General features: G+C 35.8%; 1 protein-coding gene across 1 annotated transcript in view; it reads left to right on the top strand.

Moving 5' to 3' along the window:
• The window catches only part of LOC145781954 (uncharacterized), a 93,707-nt gene that overhangs the window by 43,839 nt on the left and 29,594 nt on the right, over positions 1 to 20,274 (top strand). The gene's annotated exons all lie outside the window — the stretch shown is intronic.

Raw genomic sequence — 20,274 nt, 5'->3', positions numbered from 1 at the left:
GACCAGTTCATCCATCAGTTGGATGTGGCTCACAAATACAAAAAAATAAAAAATTAGCATAGTTTCATCTAAGTGTATCTACAAATTCAATTCATCTGTAATGGTTTTACTTTATTTTTCTGGCATAACTACAGCAATTAAATGTTTGACATGCACGTTTTTAAGTTCGAACATTCAATAATTTACAATCCGTAATACTTGCCAAAATATCCAATATGTTGTCATAACTATATGCTCTTACGTCTACGAGTCTAAGCTTACCGTTGCAATGAGTTTACCGTTATACGTTCACCTACCGGTCAGTCACAATGAAAAATACTTACTAGACAAGAAAGAAACAATTGAAGTGATGAAATCTCGTACGTCGTTGGTTTGGATGAGAACTAAAGTGGCAGATAAACTTGAACAAGCTTCTTGTGCTTTGTCGAAGCTACTTACAGAAGTGGTGCTGACGTAATATTCAACAGAATCGTGCTTGTACCAAATTGGATCTATTAAAATAACATAAGCAAGAATTGGTCTCCACGCGTTAAGTCAGCGGAAAAAAATTAGATGGTTTTGCAATCACGTGGTCGTCAAAATGTGGAAAATATAACAAAAAATAAACACACTTTGTTGTAATGCGACAAGTTTTATTTGCAGTTTTGAAAACAATCTACTGATGTCTTTAAAATGTAACCGCTTATGAGACAAATTTGTTAACAGATCCTAAGATAAACCACTATGATAGAAAATATGCTACAAACCTTCAAACTCTCGAGGTAGATGGTGGACGCACAGGTGTTCGAAACTTTGAAGTACACACAAATTTTTTTATAAACTTTTGGTTCTTCAATTGAAGTTGTTTCAGTTGGTAGCTTTATGTTATCACCCTTGTTTTGGCTTTTCATTAAAAAAACAAATACCTTTTTATTGCTGGGTAAGGGAATAAGTTACTCGTTTATTTTTTAAGTTTTTTGTTCCCTGTTTGTTTTGTCTCCTTGTTTATTACCTTTCAAGTGCTATATTAAGGTACAAGGGTAATTTGTATCGTACAGTTTTTATTAGCTTTCCATTTAAAAACAAATTTCTTACAAAGGTATAGGGTATTAAGTACAAGGGAATTTAGGATACAAGGGTATTAGGGTATACTGTAGATATTACAAGGGTACCTGTTTGTCTTTGACAAATATAGTTAATGTTGAGATTGCATGACTCTGAGTACCATTTCCCTCCTTTTTTCATCACTGCACAGTTCTGGTTGCCATTAAAGTTATTGGATTCACCATCTGCCCAGTTTGTAAAGCCGGCATCGCATTCGTTGGTTCCATCAATCCAATTGAACTCACATGTGCCAGTGATGCTCACTCGCTTCAAGCCGATGTAGTAACCTGTTTGGTATGAACTAGTTACATCTACAAGTACACGCACCGCTGGCGATCATCACATAAGTTAAGATCTGTATGTCATTTGCTCCATCCGTCCATGCATCATTTGAATATGGCAATATTTCTAGCAAACAGTTGAAGCTATTTCAAAATTTAGGTTGTATTGGTGAACTCTGATAATCTACGTTTGAACTTTAGATAAGAATTAGCATAGTTTTCTTTAAGTTAGTGGTTTTCAACCATTTTTGCACCGGCACCTCCTCAGAGCCTCGCAAGACTCCATAAAAATATACACTAAAAGCATATTCAATACAAAATTTAACTAAAGTTGATTAATGCCGACATCCAGTCAATGTTTTTCTGAACTGATGTCTCGTTTTTCTGTTGTAATGTAACCTTCTGAAATCAAAAACGTCTTTTTGCGATGTTATTATTGCTTGTATTAGATTTTACCGATTACTTCCATTTCCTATCGAGCTTGGTTGAATTATAGGAGAAAAAAAGGAATAAAAGACAACATTTTTGCATTTTCATTCCAAAAAAACTTGTTTTTTTGCCCCATAGCATGGTTAGCCTTCTGCTTAACCTTAGTTTGCATAAAGCAATGCAGAAAACCTAGGTGAAAACTATCGAAGGCTTCCTATTGTTAGAGTTTTTGCAATCTCTGCAAGCTTACACAATATGGTAACCTCAGGTCAAGAAATGGGCGATTGCAAAAAACAACAGTTTTTTTCTTTTCCCTCAAATAAGAATTGAAAAAATACACTGCATTTTCAGGCGTCTAGCCTCCCCAGGAAAAAGCCCTCCACCTCCACAGCCGAACCCAGGTTGAAAACCACTGCTTTAAGTGTACCTACAAATTCAATCTAACTGTTATCTTTTAACTTTATTTTTGGCATACAGTATTTCAATGTTTTATACGCACCTTTTCATGTTCGAACATCTAATAATCTACATCCCACAATACTTGCCAGTTATCCAATATGTTGTCATAATTATACTCTACGTCTGCGACTCTAGGTGCACAGTTGCAATGAGTTTACCGTTATGAGTTCATGCACCGATCAATCACAATGAAAATTACTTACCAGACGAAAAAGAAGCAAATGAAGTGATGAAATCTTGCAGGTCGTTGGTTTGGATAAGAACCAAAGTGGCAGATAAACTTGAGCAAGCTTCTTGTGCTTTGTCGAAGCCATTTGCAGAAGAGGTGCTGACGTAATATTCAACGGAATTATGCTGATACCAAGTTTGAGCAGTCACAGTGTGCATAGTCATCGATGTCAAAGTGAGGAAAAACATCATTATTATATCTAATGCTAGACAATATAAATTTCACAATGATGTTCTTGAAAATAGTTAGTGACATTACTGTATGTTATTATTTTAACTTTTTCTAACTCAATGTATCTGTTACGCGGATTGCTCACTGACAGCTCACAACAACCAACAACTTCTGATCTTTTGTTTTTTTGAAACAGGGATTGCCTGCCTGTCACGACGTGACTCGTCATGACAGGCACGTAGCACTTGTTACGTGCTCTAGTTTCACGTAACAAATGCTCACAAACAATTTCAGCCGCTAAAGCTTGCATCAAACTACACATAGTTTATTCAATTGATACTTATCAGTGTTATAACTCCTCGGTGACAGCATTTAACATGTATTTTGATTTGATGACCAAAGAAACAGTTATGGACGTCAGACCTGTTCGAAACAACTTTTTTATTTTGAAAAGATTTTAAGATGTTTAGTTTTATTTCTGTAGAAATTTTCTGGTCCTGTTTCGTTTGAAATTCACTTGTGTGAGGAGTTTAACTTCGTCTTCTTTCGCAATGACAACAATTTTGTTTCGTTGTCAATTTGAAACAGAAACGATAGACTTAACCCAATGAATCTTTCAAAGAAGAAGCAATTTATTATAGCCAGAATGTTTAGAAAAAACATATTTCAATATTTCATCAAAATATAGTTACTACTTTCTAAAACCTCTACAGCCTGTTTCACATTATACGTAATTTTCTCTGCTTGACTGTTTTGCTTGGCACTGAGCACTTTATGTAATATGTAGTAGTAACAGTATTTATTGCTTATTTCAATATTTCTGTTTTTTGAATTTATTTTGCTTTCTTTTCCTAAAAGAACTTCACGTCATGTCGAACTGAATTTCATGATGCAAGCTTACAAACTTTGTTTAAAAAAAAACAAAACTGTAAGACTGAAAAGTCATTCAGAACATCCCCTTGTCGAACAACTCAAAATATAAACTAAAACAAAATTTCTCAACGTTTTAATCTTTGTTTATGCCATGTCGACTGTACCAAGAACACTTTACCTCATAATACTTTTTTGTATTTTAAGTGTTGGACATAATATATTATATCGTCACTCGTGTATAGGCTACTTCACAATGTACAGTAGATATTAACAAATCTGTTTTAGCCTGATGCTGCGAGTTCGCTATGGTAATAGCAAATTGCACTAGCTTTCGGAACACAGTTCCCTAGTCATGTGCTATGACGGTAATAAGCATAGCCTTACTTGCTGAGATTCTTGTTATTTTCATTCTTAATCCTGCTTGTCATATATTAACCATTAACTTTCCTATATGGTGCGTGTCTAACTTTGTTGAAATTAAGTATGCTGCTCAAACAGTAGCGTCGCGTTCAAATTGTAATTAATCAAAGTTTAAATGCATTCTGTGTTTACTGAGGTAGCCTACATGAAAACTAGACGAAATGTAATGTCCCAGGGTGTCCCAGCACAGTGGCTCCGAGAGGGGGGAAAGTCGGGCCAGTTTCCCCCCTAGCAAAAAAATTGTAAAGGAAAAACGAGTAGTTTTTTGTTATTGCACTTTTGAGGGGGACCCATTTTTAGTACTAAAGTAAAAATGTATCAACTAAATAATCAACAAATTCTTAAATGAAGTTAGGGATAATAAAGTGCGTTATAGTTCCAAGTATTTCTCAAGCATTGTAAATGTCACTCTCAATGCTTCTCATCAAGAACAAATCATTTTTGTGTTAAGGTAGGCGATGTTGAACAGCTTCAAGACGTAATATCTGAAGCTGAAATGATTTCTGTATCACTGAACGGTTTCGATTGTATTGATAGTTTCAACTTGAAAACTGGTGCTGTTTTAGCTAAGCGGAAACTATTTTTGCTTGACAACTTAACCTTAACTTCAAAATCTGCGTTGGCCAGGCATAAGATGTTGTATCCAACATAAGTTATCTGGGAAAGTTAAAGGTATCAGTCCAAGCACGATTAAAGAAAGTAAATCCTATATATTTTTTGTTTATGGATCATCAGTCATCATCTCCGCCTGCAGCAGATTGCGCATCAACATGAGTTATTTGCTTCCAAGAGTGGCGATTTTGAGCCAGTTCGCCCAGTGTCGCCAAGTTGAGTCCGGTCCATGATTGGATGTTGTCTTGCCATCGTTTTGGTTGTCTGCCACGTTTTCTTTTGCCTTCTACTTTTCCTTCTGTGCAAACTTTGCTGATTCCGAATTGTGATCTTTTAGTGTGGCCGTACAGTTTTAAAACTTTTGATTTTATTATTGCTGCAATTGGATGTAATTTTGTCATAGTTAAAAGATCTTCTGTTTTCGTATGGTCAAGTAGCCTTTTGTTGGTCATGCTTCTCATGATGTGATATTGGAAGGTAGTGAGTTTTTTCTTTATTTGAGTTTTTTGTTTATGGATGTTGTTGCTTAAATCTAATTGGAATTCATAATGTTGCCTACAGACAGCGTTGTTCAAATGTATTAGCCCAGTCAGAGGAAAAATTCTGAAAAATCTTAAGAAAGCTTTCCTATCATCTTGCAAAGAAAATTGACTTCGAGAGGGTAATCAAGGCGTGGTGCAGTCAAACCCAATGCTTTATATTACCCTTTTGCAATTGAAGCTCTATAAAGACGTTTCTTAAATGCATTAAGTTGAAACCAACAAGAGCTTGATCGGAAGCTGAGTCAATGCTGAAGTAGCCTACAACTAGCAGTTTTAAATTTGTGACTGCTTTGCATTATGTGGATTACGGTCATAAACAAGATTCACTGATGAATTTAATGAAATTAAAGGAAGGTGTAATCTAAGTAAGAGCTGAGAAGATGAGTAGGCTACTGCTCGCAAGCTAAAGTTGCAGTGGTAATTATAAATTTAAAAGAAAATGATTTTCTTTTCCTGAGGACAGACAGAACGCTTTTATAACTCCACTTAACTAGCTGAATCATTCGAAGGAAATGTATTCTACCGTAGGCTACATTGCAAAGAATTCGATAGTTGTTGGAATTGACAAATGTAGGTAGGCCTATCAACAAACTCAAACATATCGTCGATGAATTTGAAGTTCCATGAAAATTTCATCGCATGTCTGTTGTGCAGTTGCGGGCATGTGGGACAAATTTAAACCATTTGTAGGCTACAACAATGACATTTTTCAACACATTTTGGATGAGTTGGTACTTTTGACAGAAATTCACACAGCAAACTTCAGCTGCAAACCAGAACGAACCACTCCATAATCAATACAAGGAATCATTGATTGCAACTTTCGAAAGATTTTTCCAAATAGTTTTGTTATGATTTTTTTTTTGTGTTCCGCTATAGCTACCTCCAACGGTTGCGCTTTGACAACGTGGTTTTAGCAATTACTGAAATTTGTAAAGAATTGTTTGCGCTCCAGTAGGCCTATGACTCAAAACCGATTGAAAAGCCTAACTATACATGTTGTGCATCAATTCAGACGTCGCAAAATTTTATCATTTCATGCTGTGATCCGCAACTTTGCATCGCAAAAAGTCCAGAAAGGGTTAAATTAGATCAGGGATGTCCAAAGTCCGGCCCGCGGGCCAACTCTGGCCCACGAGACGTTTTTGTATGGCCCGCGCCTGTTGTTGTACAATGTGTTATTTTTGGCCTGCAGACACACAAAAATCATATAAATTCAACTTGCAGTTTTCAGAAAAATTATTGTGGCTGTTGGCCCGCGAACACTTATTATCAAATCTGGCTCGCGTGGGAAAAAGTTTGGACACTCCTGAATTAAATGCTTGGTTGAACTATTTTCGTTGCCTGTAAGCCTATTGTGTGTTTACAAAGCTTTCTAGACAAAATAGTTTGCCTCAATGGCATTTTTGCTGCAAGTGTAGGCTAATCCAGTTTGATGATTTTTACATTGAACGAAGTTCTTTTCATGCTGAGGAAAGTAGGCTAATTTCAGCTTAACACGAACATGCAACGCAAGATACAAATTAGTTGTATATTTGCTAAAAAATATTATGGGGCCCATTTTTCGTATTGTTTCTCGACCAGTGCTGACTTCTCTCGGAGGCCCTGTCCCAGCATCCCACATCTCGAAAACTATAGAGCTGGTGAGACAAAGCGGATTACTGTTTTGGAGTTAGGTCCATCATTCCAGACAACAAAAACTTTGTAGTTGTTGTGGGCCAGTATCTTTATTAGTCCAATTTTAAAAAACATTCCGACATCAAAACAATCTAATCTAATTCTCATCCGTCGTTTAAAGCTTCAAATTTAATCTCACACAAATGAATTATCACGAAAATTAGTAGTCTTTTTATTTTAAAAGGCAATAAGATCACAAGTACACATTTTATTTTGTTTGAAGTAAACTAAAAAAGACACTGATGGTTATTTTCAAAATCATAAACGTGGCACACCTATACCTACATTTAGTTGTCGTGTGTTGGTAACATGTGGTAGGATGGGTATCTTGACAGTCAAATTATAAATTGGATAAATTGCTCTTTATTTTCTGTTGCCTATCATAATGATTATTTGCTTTACACGAACGTGCTCAATAGGGTGGCTCGTTTTTGAATTTTTTTTTTTAATTCTCTCGGGGTAGTGGGGAAATGGTGCCAATGAGTGAGAAAACGCTCATGACAAAATTTGAAATTCGTAAAAAAAATTGTCTTCAGCCTCTTCATGGGGCCCAAAAATCGAAAAATGGGGTCAAAAACGCATTTTTTTTTTTCAAAAATATTTTTAGTTTGGGTAAATACAATATTGTTTAGATATATCTAATTAATCTAAAAAAAAAAATTGGAGTCATTTGAACTATTCCTTCAGCTTCCTCACAGCTTCTGAAAATTTCCATTTTGCTGAAAATTTTGCATTTTTGTGGGTGGTTACAAGATACATAATTGCGTTAGACATTTTGCCAGCTATAAAACGTCATTGTATTTCTCTTTATAGACCTGCCCTGAGCTGTTGCATCATTTTTTAATGAAATTGGGTTAATTCGGTAGGAAAAAGTGACGTCTTTTATTTGAATTTACGTCACTGACGAAGTTTGTAGTTATGTAACCACAAACAAAAATGCGAAATTTTCAGCAAAATGAAAATTTTCAGAAGCTGTGAGGAAGCTGAAGGAATAGTTCAAATGACTTCAAATTTTTTTTTTAGGTTATTTAGATATATCTAAACAATATTGTATCTACACAAACTAAAAATATTTTTAAAAAAAATTGCGTTTTTGACCCCATTTTTCGATTTTTGGGCCCCATGAGGAGGCTGAAGACAATTTGTTACAAATCTCAAATTTTGTCATGATTGTTTTCTCACTCATTGGCACCATTTCCCCACTACCCCGAGAGAATTTAAAAAAAAAGTTTAAAAACGAGCCACCCTAGTGCTCAATCCGATAGTGTAACTCGGCTGTGTATGTTTGTGGTACAATAAAGTAAAGATTCTATGGATTTGGTTTAAATATTAAACGACTTCTCGTTCTTTTCGTCATAGCAAACTGGAAAAACACAATGGAAAACCAGCCTCACACTTATTTACAAATTGGAGAAGAATCAAATTCGATTTAAGAAGGTGACAGAAAGCCTGCAACCGTATCGAGAAATGTGTGTCAAATTTTAAGATAAGTTGTTTGGTTTAGTTTCAAACTTTAACCTCGGATTGAAAAAGCTTTTCTCATAGGCTAATCTTGGCAGTTTCGCATATTTGTGTAGAGGCTTTGAACCACTGACTCAGACCCGTTATCAATGATGCGTAAATTAGATGATAGAAAATAAATCAATTTTTAATATTTTCAGTGCCTCTATCAGTCAAATGTTTTCAAATACAGGAATTTGATTACATTAAATTTCTATTCACATAGTTAATTATTTTTATTTTTATATGCTTCCACACAGGTTTTATATGTTTTGCTCTATATTATATGTTTTGCTCTATATGCTCCCAGCATAGCTTCCAGTTTCCTTTCCATTTGCTGAGCAAATATTAGAATGTCATTTTGGAAAAATCATTCGGTTACCAAATGGTGTTTAATTTCTGCTTCCGTTTCACAGAGAACATAACCCGTTGCTGCTGTTTATGGAATGTTGACTGCTTCATATTAAAAATGTGGTTGATTGATTGATTAAATTTTTATCCTCGGACTAGGAAAGCTTCTTTGAGAGCTTATTCAAGACAGTTTTGCATAAGCTACTTATAGAGGCTTTGAACAACTGAGGCCCGGTCACCGAGATTGACAGAGTGAAGTTTCCGATTGTTGAAGTGTTGTTGCCGGGAATTATTCCATCCACTGGATGCCGCTGAATAGAGAGCAATCCTTAACATGCGTTGCTCAAGCGCACACCCCGAGAGTCGAACTAGCGCCGCTTGATCTTGAAGTTTCTTCATTCACAAACTCTCGCGCTAACCAACTGAGCTATCGGGCCGGACTTTTAACGTGTGTATTCATCGACAACATCAAGTAGCCTACTTCTGAACAGCGTTTTCTGGTCAGATTCTAAGCTGTCAAATTTTTATCTCTGAATAAGGAACTAGCAATGGAAAATAAAATATTGTTTGCTATAAAAATTTATATGCCGTGAAATTGATCTACAAGAAAATGCAACTTAGCCTAGTCCTGCAGTCTGCGATAACTGCTGTTAAAAAAAGAAAGTTAAAGTTGGTTTAGAATCTTTATCCTCGGACTGACAAAACCTCTGATAATTTTTTCCAGGTAAAGCCTTTCGACGGCTTTTTTGCAGACTTAATTCAATTCAATTCAATTTATTTTTCTTTGTCAGAATGCACAAGAAATGATATTGTGAAAAAGAAATACAGTAACAAAACTAACAAAAGGAAAAGGTGGCAAAACCTTAATGGTTTAAGACGTGCATGAAAGGATCTAATATTGCGGTATATGCATCAATAAATATAGTTAAGCACGGCCACCAAACCTGATACTTTAAAATAAGTTGATGAATTAGTTAAGAATCAGTCGCCTCCTCGTTCCTGGAACAACTGGAGCGCCAATTCTTAAAGCAATGAGAACACGACTGAACCCAACATCACAAAAACAAACTAATATACACAGTTACACACACATATTAACGGACTATCAAAACAAGGACTATTTACAGATTTCATACAGAAATAAAGTGTTCGCAGCAACGATATTAAGTAGCCTATATATTGCAGAACAAATACATAATATGGCAGCTCATGATCAAGATAAAATAGTTAAAAAAGCTTTGTTTTTTAAATTAATTTCCTGCGCATGTAAGAGCATAAGAAGCATGATGATATAGCAGCGTGTTTTTGGTATTTCTAATAAGAGTTGAATCATCTTTTATAGCGTCAATGAGGGATGGAGTGTTTTTGGTATCGCTAATGAGAGGTGGAGATTCTTTGGTAGTGCCGATGAAGGATGGAGTGTCTGAGTTGTTTCAAGCATCTTTTCCAAACCAACCTAAATAATAATCTTACGAAAAGTCAAGCGATCCTCTGAACGAACATAATAGCTTAGGCTATAATAATCAGGGAGTAGTTAGATGCAAGCTGGTAGTTACTTAGTGATATATTCTTATCTGGCAAATATTAAATTATACAAAATGGTATAGTAGCTTATTCATGGAAGAGTAAAGATAGTAATCATCATCCATATCCGGTCGGGTGTAATATATAAGATATACGTATAGTAAAATATGTTAATGTATAATATAGTAATATATGATATGTAGGATATATTTACCAAAGTGGCATTTAGAAAGGCATGCTATACCAGGATATGGTGCAACAATCAATAATACAGTCAGATAATTAAAGAGTTACAGCATAGGTTGTTAGAGGTTAATTTTCAAAACGCAAGTGCTTTTTCAAGTTACTGCAAAATATTGAAAAGGTTTCAATTTCAGTGATGGTTTTCGGGAGATGGTTCCACACTTTAACTCCACTAAACTGAATGGATTGTTGAGTCAAGCTTTTGGAGAAGTAGGGGAGGAAAAAGTGATTGTTGCTTCTGGTTGATATTGAGTGCAAATTGTTATTAAGTTGAAATAGAGAATTAAAGCATTGGGGTAAGTGATTGTGTTTGAGTTTGAACATAAATTTTGCAGTTTCTATTGTGTATAGTTCGTCAATTGTGAAGAAATTATGGGATTCAGAGTGATTTGATTCATGTTTTGCAATCATTTTTATAAATTTGTTGCAAATCTTTTGAAGCTTTTTTAAAACAGTTACATGACCATGTTTCCATACACTTATGCAATACCGGAGATTGCTTTCAATTAAGGAATGATAAAGGCAAATCAAGTTGTTGGTGTTTAGGTAGGGCTTAACCTTGCAGATAACTCCAAAGTTTTTGCGAAGTTTTTGCAGTAAAGATAGCATGTGGGGTTTCCATGACAAGTCTTCGCTCAGCAAAATGCCTAGAAAACTAATAGTGTTGACACGTTCAATGGGTTGATTGCATATAGACAGAGTGTAAGAGAGGTTTGAAAGTTTATTTGTATTATTGAATAACATGTATTTAGTTTTTTTTACATTTAGTGATAACTTATTTGCTGCTAACCAATTTGTTACTCCTGTCATTTCCTCATTTGCCATTTCGAAAAGTTTATCATAATTTTTACTGCAAAAGAATAAATTGGTATCGTCAGCAAACATTATAGATTCAGAGTGTACTAAACATCTCGAAAAATCATTAACATAGATTAAAAATAATAGTGGTCCAAGGATCGATCCTTGTGGTACTCCATAACATATTTCTCTTTTAGCAGACATTGAGTGAGATACTTCTACAACTTGAAATCTGTTTTGTAAGTAACTACTGAACCAGTCATGGGCTATACCCCTAATACCAAAATAGTAAAGTTTGTTTAGCAGAATGTGGTGATCGATAGTATCAAATGCTTTGGACAGGTCCAAAAATATACCTAGTGTTGTTTCTTTTCTTTCAATTGCATTTGAAATTTTATCAACAAGATGTAATGCTGCATGACTTGTTGAGTGATTTTGTCTGAAACCAAACTGCTGACCATAGAAGAAGTTATTGCCTTCTAGAAAATTGTATATTCTATTGTACATTATTTTCTCAAGTACTTTTGAAATTGATGGTAATAAACTGATAGGTCGATAATTACTGCAGTCTTCTGCTTTCCCTTTTTTAAATACAGGTATTACTTTAGATGTTTTAAATGATGATATGAAATTGCCATTGGTTAAGGATAGGTTAAATATATGTGCAAGTGCAGTAAGTATATTGTCTGGGGAAGCTTTTATAATTTTTGTTGGTATTTCATCAATGCCACAACTTAGTTTGGATTGAAAGGAAGAGAGAATTTGCTTAATTTCAAGAGTGGTGGTGGGCTGTAAAAAAATTGATTTACTAATAGGATTGGAAAGGTATTCTGAAAATTGTGAAGTTTTGTTTGGGATTTTATCAACTAGCTTTGAGGCAATTGAAGAAAAATATTCATTAAAGTAGTCAGCTTTATCTTTGTTGTGAGTTAAGATTTTATCTCCAGCAGCCAGACGGGACCATTTGTTGCACTTGCTTCTCCCTAATAGCTGATTTAAAACACTCCAGGTGCTTTTAAGATCATTTTTGTGTTTTAACAGAGCAATTTTGAAATGATTTTGCTTTTTGAGTTTCAGTGATCTAACATAAAAGTTTCTCAGAGCATTGTACCGGGATTTATTTATTGCAGATGATTTTCTAATGTACTTTTTATATGCAAGTTGTTTTTTTCTATGAAGTTCACAGAGTTCAGCATCATACCAACATTGGGTTTTCGTGTGTTTTACTGATTTGACAGGAAAACTATTTTTAAATAATTCGGAGTAATTGTTAAAAAACCTATTGTAAGCTGCATCAGTGTTAGTTTCTTCCATTATATTTTTACTGTTTAACTCTGATAGTCTTTTAACAAAATTACAGATGTTTGTGTTACTAAAGCACCTTTTCTCTTTGAAGTGGGAAAATTCTTGAATTAAACCTAATTGAGAGCATTGTATTACAGGCAGATGGTCAGCAATGCAGTCAACTATTATACTAGCATTTGTTTTGGCATTATAGACATTTGTCCATATGTGATCAATAGCTGTGGAACTGGATGAAGTAATTCTAGTTGGTTTAGTTATCAATGGATGGAAGCTGTATTCAAACATTGCATCAACATAGTTACTAGTGTGACAGTTGTTATGGTCTAATAGATTGTAATTAAAATCGCCCATAATAAAACATTGTGCATTTGATTTTGATATTGTTTTTATAGTTAGAAGGAGTGTCTGCAGAAAATCAGAGTTGACAGCACAAAGTGATTGAGGGGATCTATAAATAGTACCACAAGTTAACTTTTTTTTGTTCACAAATAAATCAACAAAAAGAGATTCAAACTTTTTTTCTTTCATAATAGTTAAGTCATTTCTTACAGAGAACATAAGATTATCTTTAATGTACAGTGCTACTCCTCCGCCCTTCTGTTTGCATCTGCTGTTTGCAAGAAAAACATACCCTGCTAGGGAGGTAAATTCACCAATCTGATTTATTTTTAGCCATGTTTCATTGATGGATATAATATGTGGTTTAATTGTCATGGAGGTTAAAAGTGCTTGAAGTTTAGAGAAATTGTTTGGGTTGGATAGAGATCTAATGTTTAGATGCATAGTTATCAGGGATTCATTTATTTGCATATTTGCTAATAATGAGCTTGCTTCAGTTGAACTGATATACACATCATTGACTTCAAAATATAGATCTGGTTCATCATTACTGGCAATTTCATTTGCATTTTTAGATGAAAAAAGCTTGTTAAGTACTGAAGGTTCATTGCTGAGGGGTTGAGGAGCTGTGTGTATGAACAGTTCTGAGAAATTAGTATCATCACAGTTTAAAAAGGGTAAAGAGTTTTGCAGACAATTTCTGCATAAGTAAGAATGATCAAGTTTTTTACATGTACCAGTGGGTATTCTTATATTACTGGTAGTGCATTTAAAGTGATAAGAAAAGCCACACATGCTGCAAAATGTGGATTTCTGGTTGCTGCGAACAACCTTATTACATATGTTACATTTAGGTTTAAGCATAACAAATAAGGAATAAGGACTTACCGGTAAAGCTGTGAAAAAACAAACCAAACTAAATGCAGAAAATGTAGCCTACTGGTTTAGTGCTGAAAGCACTATAATTGTGTTATTGTTATTTTGGGAATAAATGGATCAAAAGGACAATAATAAAATATATTAATGTCAGTTGAAAGAAAACATATTTTTCTAATTGTCAGACTTGAAGTCCATGTACTAATTTGCGACGGTTTATCTTCAGGGACCTTTAAACATTTTATTTGTTAACTTAAACAGCTCCAAATTTTTCTCTGTCAAATTATTTTCAGTTGCAAAATCTTTGCAAATTTTGAAGTGGACACCATTACAGCGATGGTAGCAAATTCATACATGGACCCCAATATGTATAAAGTTAATTTTAGTAGTTTATTTATCAATATGTCATTATTTGAGAAAGAACAAGTTTCTATTTACAATTTAAGCTGATAAAAAGTAGATTATTATATGGATGTAGCTAAAATCAAGTTTATCTATTTACTTAACTCTTCAATGTCCTTTGTTGAGTGAACTTGGTGCTTTTTTTCCTTGACATATGCGAAAATGTTGCCATTGAAGGTGTAGACATTACTTTTTCCGAGTTTCTCTTTTGCCTGATTAACTAATAAAAGCCTTTTTTTAGTTAGAGATTCAGTGATTGCCATTCCTGTACCTTTCAATTTTGTTTTTGACTTAAATATTATGTCACGAATAGACCGCCTGGTAAATTTTACAATCATAGGTTGTTTTTTAGACCTTTGGGACAGTGGATGGCAAATACTGATGTCCCAAGCAGTTACCTCAGTACCAGTACTCATTCTCCTATTAAATATATTTAAAACATAATCAACAAATGAGGCATGGCTGCTTGATCTATCAGGCATGTCTGAGCAGCCATGAATGATCAAGCAGTCACGCCGAGAATACTGTTCCTGCTTGTCCAGCTGTTCTTCAAAGTTTTGTATGGCAGAAGATATGCCACTAATCTTCTTGGCAAGGTCATCTATTCGTTTGTCTAATCGTTCAACAGCATTTTTTTTAGGACCTGAAACAAAAGGGACAGGATTAGTATCAGTTTTAGATTCAGAATTTATGTCACCACGCACTGACCTTTGAGAACCTTTTGTTCTTCCTTGATTTGAGCCAAGCTGTTCAACACATCTGTCATCATAACTCTCAAGTCTTCTTTACCTCCCATTGCAGTACCGTAATTAATAGTAGACTAGTTGAATAAAGATTTAATGGTAGTTTTAACACAGACTTCCTAGACACTCATTTACCTGAAACTTATTCAAATAGAATGACTTGTAGAGGTTATTGACGCAAGGCCGGTTATCGAGATTGACAGAGTGAAATTTCCTATTGTTGAAGTGTTGTTGCCATGGAATTATTCCATTTATTAGGTGACGGAGATACTTTGAAAATTGCTACATTGAGGAATAAAATCGAGACAGAAAGGAGTTGTTACTACAGTAAACAAAATTTTTACTCATGTTGTATTTTGTGATGTGACAATTTTCATTACTAATAAGACTTGTTTTTTATGCTTATGAAGACTTTACATTAAAAAGCTGGAATAAAACTAATTGTACAGCATAGCCTAATGCTTTCATAAATCAACACTTTTTTCTTTTGAGTATTAGCAAAGCAACTTTTCAAAAGTTGAAAGTATACATTTCTACAACCTCTTCTTGTAACATCATATTTCAAAAAGCAGAGTCTCTTTACTCATAATCAGAAGAGTATTGTTTGCACCGAATTTAAGTGAATGCAACCTGTTATCGATACAGACCTGTTGTTACATATATAAGTTATATGCCGCCATATAGGTTTTATGTGCTTTGCTCCCAGCACCGCGTCTAGTTTACTTTCCATTTGCTGAGCAAATTTTAGAATGTTTTTTTGGAAAAATTATGCGTTACAATGTTAATCTTACCTACCAAGTGGTGTTTAATCTCTACTTTCGTTTCACAGAGGACATAACCCGTTGCTGCTGTTTATTGAATGTTAACTGCTTCATATTAATACATGTGATTAAAGTATTTATTCATCGACAACATCAAGTGGGCTAATTCTGAACAGCGTTTTCTGAACAAGCAGATTCTAAGCTGTCAATTTTTTATCCCTAAGTAAGAAACTAGCAACAGAATTTTTTTTTTGCTACAAAGTTTTATATGTTGTGGCATTGATCTACAAGAAAATTGTGCAACGTAGCCTAGCCTTGTAGCCTTTGGTAGCTGCTGTCAGAAAAACAAATTTAAAGTTGGTATAGAATCTTTATCCTCGGACTGACGAAGCCTCTGATAGGTTATTCCAAGTAGAGGCTTCTGACGCTTTGACCGCTTTTTTACATACTTGTAGTGGATTTTGACGCAGAACCGGTTACCGAGATTGGCAGAATGAAGTTTCCTATTGTGAAGTATTGTTGCCGGAGAATTATTCCATTCACTATAGGTGCCAGAGATACTTTGAAAATTGCTACGTTGAAGAATAAAATCAAGGAAAAGTAGTTGATAACACTATGTAACAAAAAAAGAAAAAAGTTTTGTCCTTGGGAAATAATTGCTATTTTCTGTTTGATTTTGCCTAACAAATACAAAAAATCTTTATTATACCACAATAACTTCAGGTTTGTGTTCCTCAGATTAGTTTGAATTTTTTTCTCATTTCTCATGAAAATAGGCATAAACATAACGTTGAAAATTTACTGTCAGCTGCTTCCAGCAATAGTTACCTAATAATGGGTATTATTAAGTAACAATTGGATTCTGTTTGCACACAAAGCCTTGCAAGGTTTTGCTTTTGTGATGAAACAAAAAATGCTGAGCAGTTTTGCAGTCGCATACTTTTCTTGAGCAATTTATTAACATTTACTGCTTTGCGAGATGCTACCCTACACGGTGTGTTTGTCTTTCTTTAACTCCACGTTACTGGTGAAAAGCGCCCTTACTACCGTCATAAAAAAGATATAAATGATAGTGTCAGAAAATTTTCATTGACATAGCCTACAAATCCAAAACCAGTAGGCTACTATCTTTATAAGTTCACTGCTGAGTCACTCATTTCTACAATAGAGCAATGGGACTTAATTGGATGACAGTGTTCAACTTAGTTTACAAAGAAGTTTTTCAGTGTTCTACACATTAAAGACAGTTTATGCTACTGCCATGATATTGAAAACTTTTTCAGGCTAAATAGGTATTTCCTGCAATCCTTGAGTGGAAGCTCTTCACCGACAGCTCATCTAAAAGTCTCACAGCTGTATTGTTGAGTAACACAGACAAGTGTCCCTCCATTCTTCCGGCTTACTCAGTTTATATGAAGAAAGAATATTAAAACATCAAAATCGTGATGAGTGCATTGAAGTAGGACCTCTACAATTGGGAGGTTGTTGGTGATTTCAAGATAATAGCCTTCATTATGCCATACAAATTAGCCTTCATTATTCTTCATTAAAATATACAAATAGCCTTCATTATGCCATCCAGTGGCGCAATCGGTTAGCGCGCCGTACTTATAAACAGTTAAGGAGTAATGCGGAGGTTGTGAGTTCGAGCCTCCCTTGGAGCACGTTTTTTGGCGTATTGAGTGGCGTAGCGGTCAGTGGAGTGGTGCCTCACTCCACCGGCCCGCGTTCAATACTCGGTGCGTCACGGGAAGCCTCACTTTACTCTTAAAATTCATATTTGCATACTTCATTATGATGTCCATACAAATCTTCAATATATCAGCTAAAGTTATGTAAGCTAATAAAGTTATAGTAGGGGGGTGTGTTATTTGACGAATTTCACGATGGCAACGTGGTACGGTGCTTAAAATATGTGGAGTAGTATCAAAATCCGGAATAAAAAAACAATTATCATATTGGACCACCCTAACCCCCATGTACATGCCCCCTGAAAAGGGGGTATCCATAAATTCACCAAAATATGAGTTTTTAAGCCTTTTCACCAAACGACGTGTATTTTGGCGGTATTTATGGTGCTCCTATAGGGGTTTTCGGAGTCTGTGAGTTCAAATATGGCATTAGAAATTACCTCTAAAAATCCAATATAATGGTAATCCAATATGGCGGCCAAAATGGCGCTTAGAATGGGTACTTTCGTAAAGTTTAACCAAACATAGTCATGTAATATGTCGAATTATAGGTTTTCGGGGGCGTAGAATACGAATTCATGATTATTTCAAACAAAAAATAAGCTGATAACAACATATTTTCAAACTTATGATGTATATGTAATTTAGTATAAAACACAGTATTCAGCTCTTTGTTAGATTCATGCCGTCAAGAACAGAATTTAAATCAGTCATCGTAACATCCGCTTTGCAACTCAAATTACTCAGGTAAGCTTTCAGATTGGCCCCATAAGCAGAAAATGGCAACTTTTTATGGTCTTTCAATAAACGAAAAATGTCACTTTGTTTTGGAACTGAGAGTGCAGTGTCACGGGCGTATCTGATCTTGAGGTATAACCGCTTCTGTTTCTCAATCTCTGTTATATTACTATTTAGAATCTCATCCACATCAGAGTCCTTTGTAAAAGGACCGCCTTGTTTTTTCAGTACCATGAGTATCATAAACAATTAACTGTAGCAAGCCAGCCATCTTCAGTCTAGTGCATTGGATACCGCCAGACTTGTAACAAAGGACTTGCAGGACTGGTGAGCAAATACTGGTATTACCCTTAAATCGTGGCAAGCGTTAGAACAGATGATCCTTACAGTTATTGAAGAATACAAAGTAAGGAAGAGTAAGAGGAATAGGTCAACAGATACAAAGCCAAAAAAGGGGAGTTTTTGGCAAACACGAGGTAGACATTTTGGACTGGAAACAGAGCTTGGTAGACGTTTTCTGCAACTGGCTTGTAGACACCACATCCATGAGTTGATTGGGGGGCATCTTGCTCAATTGTGTATAGCCCAACCACATGATCCAATGAACAGCTGTTCAAGCAACTGGTGAACAATTGGAGCGAATTGAACCACAACTATATACATTGATCGAGGTGACTGCTCCATAAAGAGAGTTGACAGGCTATATACATAACATCATCACCTTCCTTCAGGCATGGATCGAGAACAGCACCAAGGAGACTCTTCAACACGACTACCTAGAGGTGACAGAACTAACACTGCTGTTTCTTGGAGGGATCGTCCCTGCTAGTCGGAGATCCATTACCATCAAAACTCCTGGGGCATTCCACCATGCCCGTTGGATTAGCAAAACTTTGTACACGTTTAAGGTGGCACTCTTCCGATGCCAGCTTGGAATGTGTATGCACCCGAAGAATTGGAAGAAATCACCACTCACCAGTCTTGCTGTATTCTTGGCAATCTTTTACACGAAAGCGTAGTTAACGTGCAGGAGTGCTGCTGATGCACCGTCGAATGACCTGGTACTAATGAAGAACCCCCTCAAGGCAGAGGCCAGTATCAGCAAGGACCCAATGATGTGGCCTGCCAAATTTCTCTCCTTTGTTGTTCTGGCCAGACAGAATCTACAAAACCATATATGGTATCTCTCAGAGAGATTGGTCTCTTTGGCACTCTTCTCAGAACGAACATCATCTGACAAACAGACGATGAGAAATGCTATGCTGATTGCTGAGGTACCATAACTCGACAGACAGTACACAGACAAGAAAACAAGAGATGCCAGCCTCATCAATTGGACACAAAAGCCCTCAAAGACTTCATTGGACATGACTCTTGGAGCATGTTTGAGCTCTTGAATATTGACTCCAGCTTTGTCAAGCTGCCCGTTGCACAATGGACCACCTCAGATAACTACCGTCATGGCAAGAAAGTTGTGGCCAACCTCCATGTTGTCCATGACGCAGCAAAGCGGGCATTGGGACTCACCACAGATTTGAACAAAAATAAAGCGTCCAAATGTGAAGAGCAGCTCGGCTCCAGGCACTATACAGAGTTGTGAAGGGTGTCCGAGAGAAGCTGCATGGACTGGCAACGTCATCTGAGGTTGTGACAAAAAAGTCACTGGCCTCCATTTTGTACAGTTGAGACTAATATGAATGTTTATTGTATGAGTTTGTATTGTGTACTGAAGTTACTTGGAAGTAATTGACTTCCATTGGTCAACAGGGGCATGTAGCTTTAGCAAGTACCGTGAAGCGCCTACAACGTAATGACAGAGCCATGGTAAGATGGACCTGCCTGGTCAAACCTGAAGACAACATCCAGCTGGAGACTCTGCTATCAAAGCTCAAATTAAAAGATATCAGTGAAGTCCTCCAATTAGGCAGACTGAGATGGCTTGGTCACGTTGAGCGCAGCTCAAGCTGGATCTCACAGGTCAGATGTGTCAACACCGCAGCACAGCGGGGTCAAGGTAGACCAAAACTTTCTAGGGAAGAACTTGTAAAACGTGACCTTGTAGCCCTTAACATGGACTTTGCCAACCCAATAAATCGCGAGGTGTGGAGGGGAAGACTTCGTTCTCGACAGACAGATGGACAGGCCACACCCTCGACATGAGGATTAATTCATGGCCTGTATAATCAAAATTGGTTGATGATGATGATGATGGTACATTTCGGGATAA

The sequence above is a fragment of the Aplidium turbinatum genome, chromosome 13 (genome assembly GCF_918807975.1).
Source record: "Aplidium turbinatum chromosome 13, kaAplTurb1.1, whole genome shotgun sequence".
Taxonomy (NCBI): Eukaryota; Metazoa; Chordata; class Ascidiacea; order Aplousobranchia; family Polyclinidae; genus Aplidium; species Aplidium turbinatum.
Note: the sequence above shows the minus strand (reverse complement) of the source record. Positions and strands in the feature narration are given on the sequence as shown.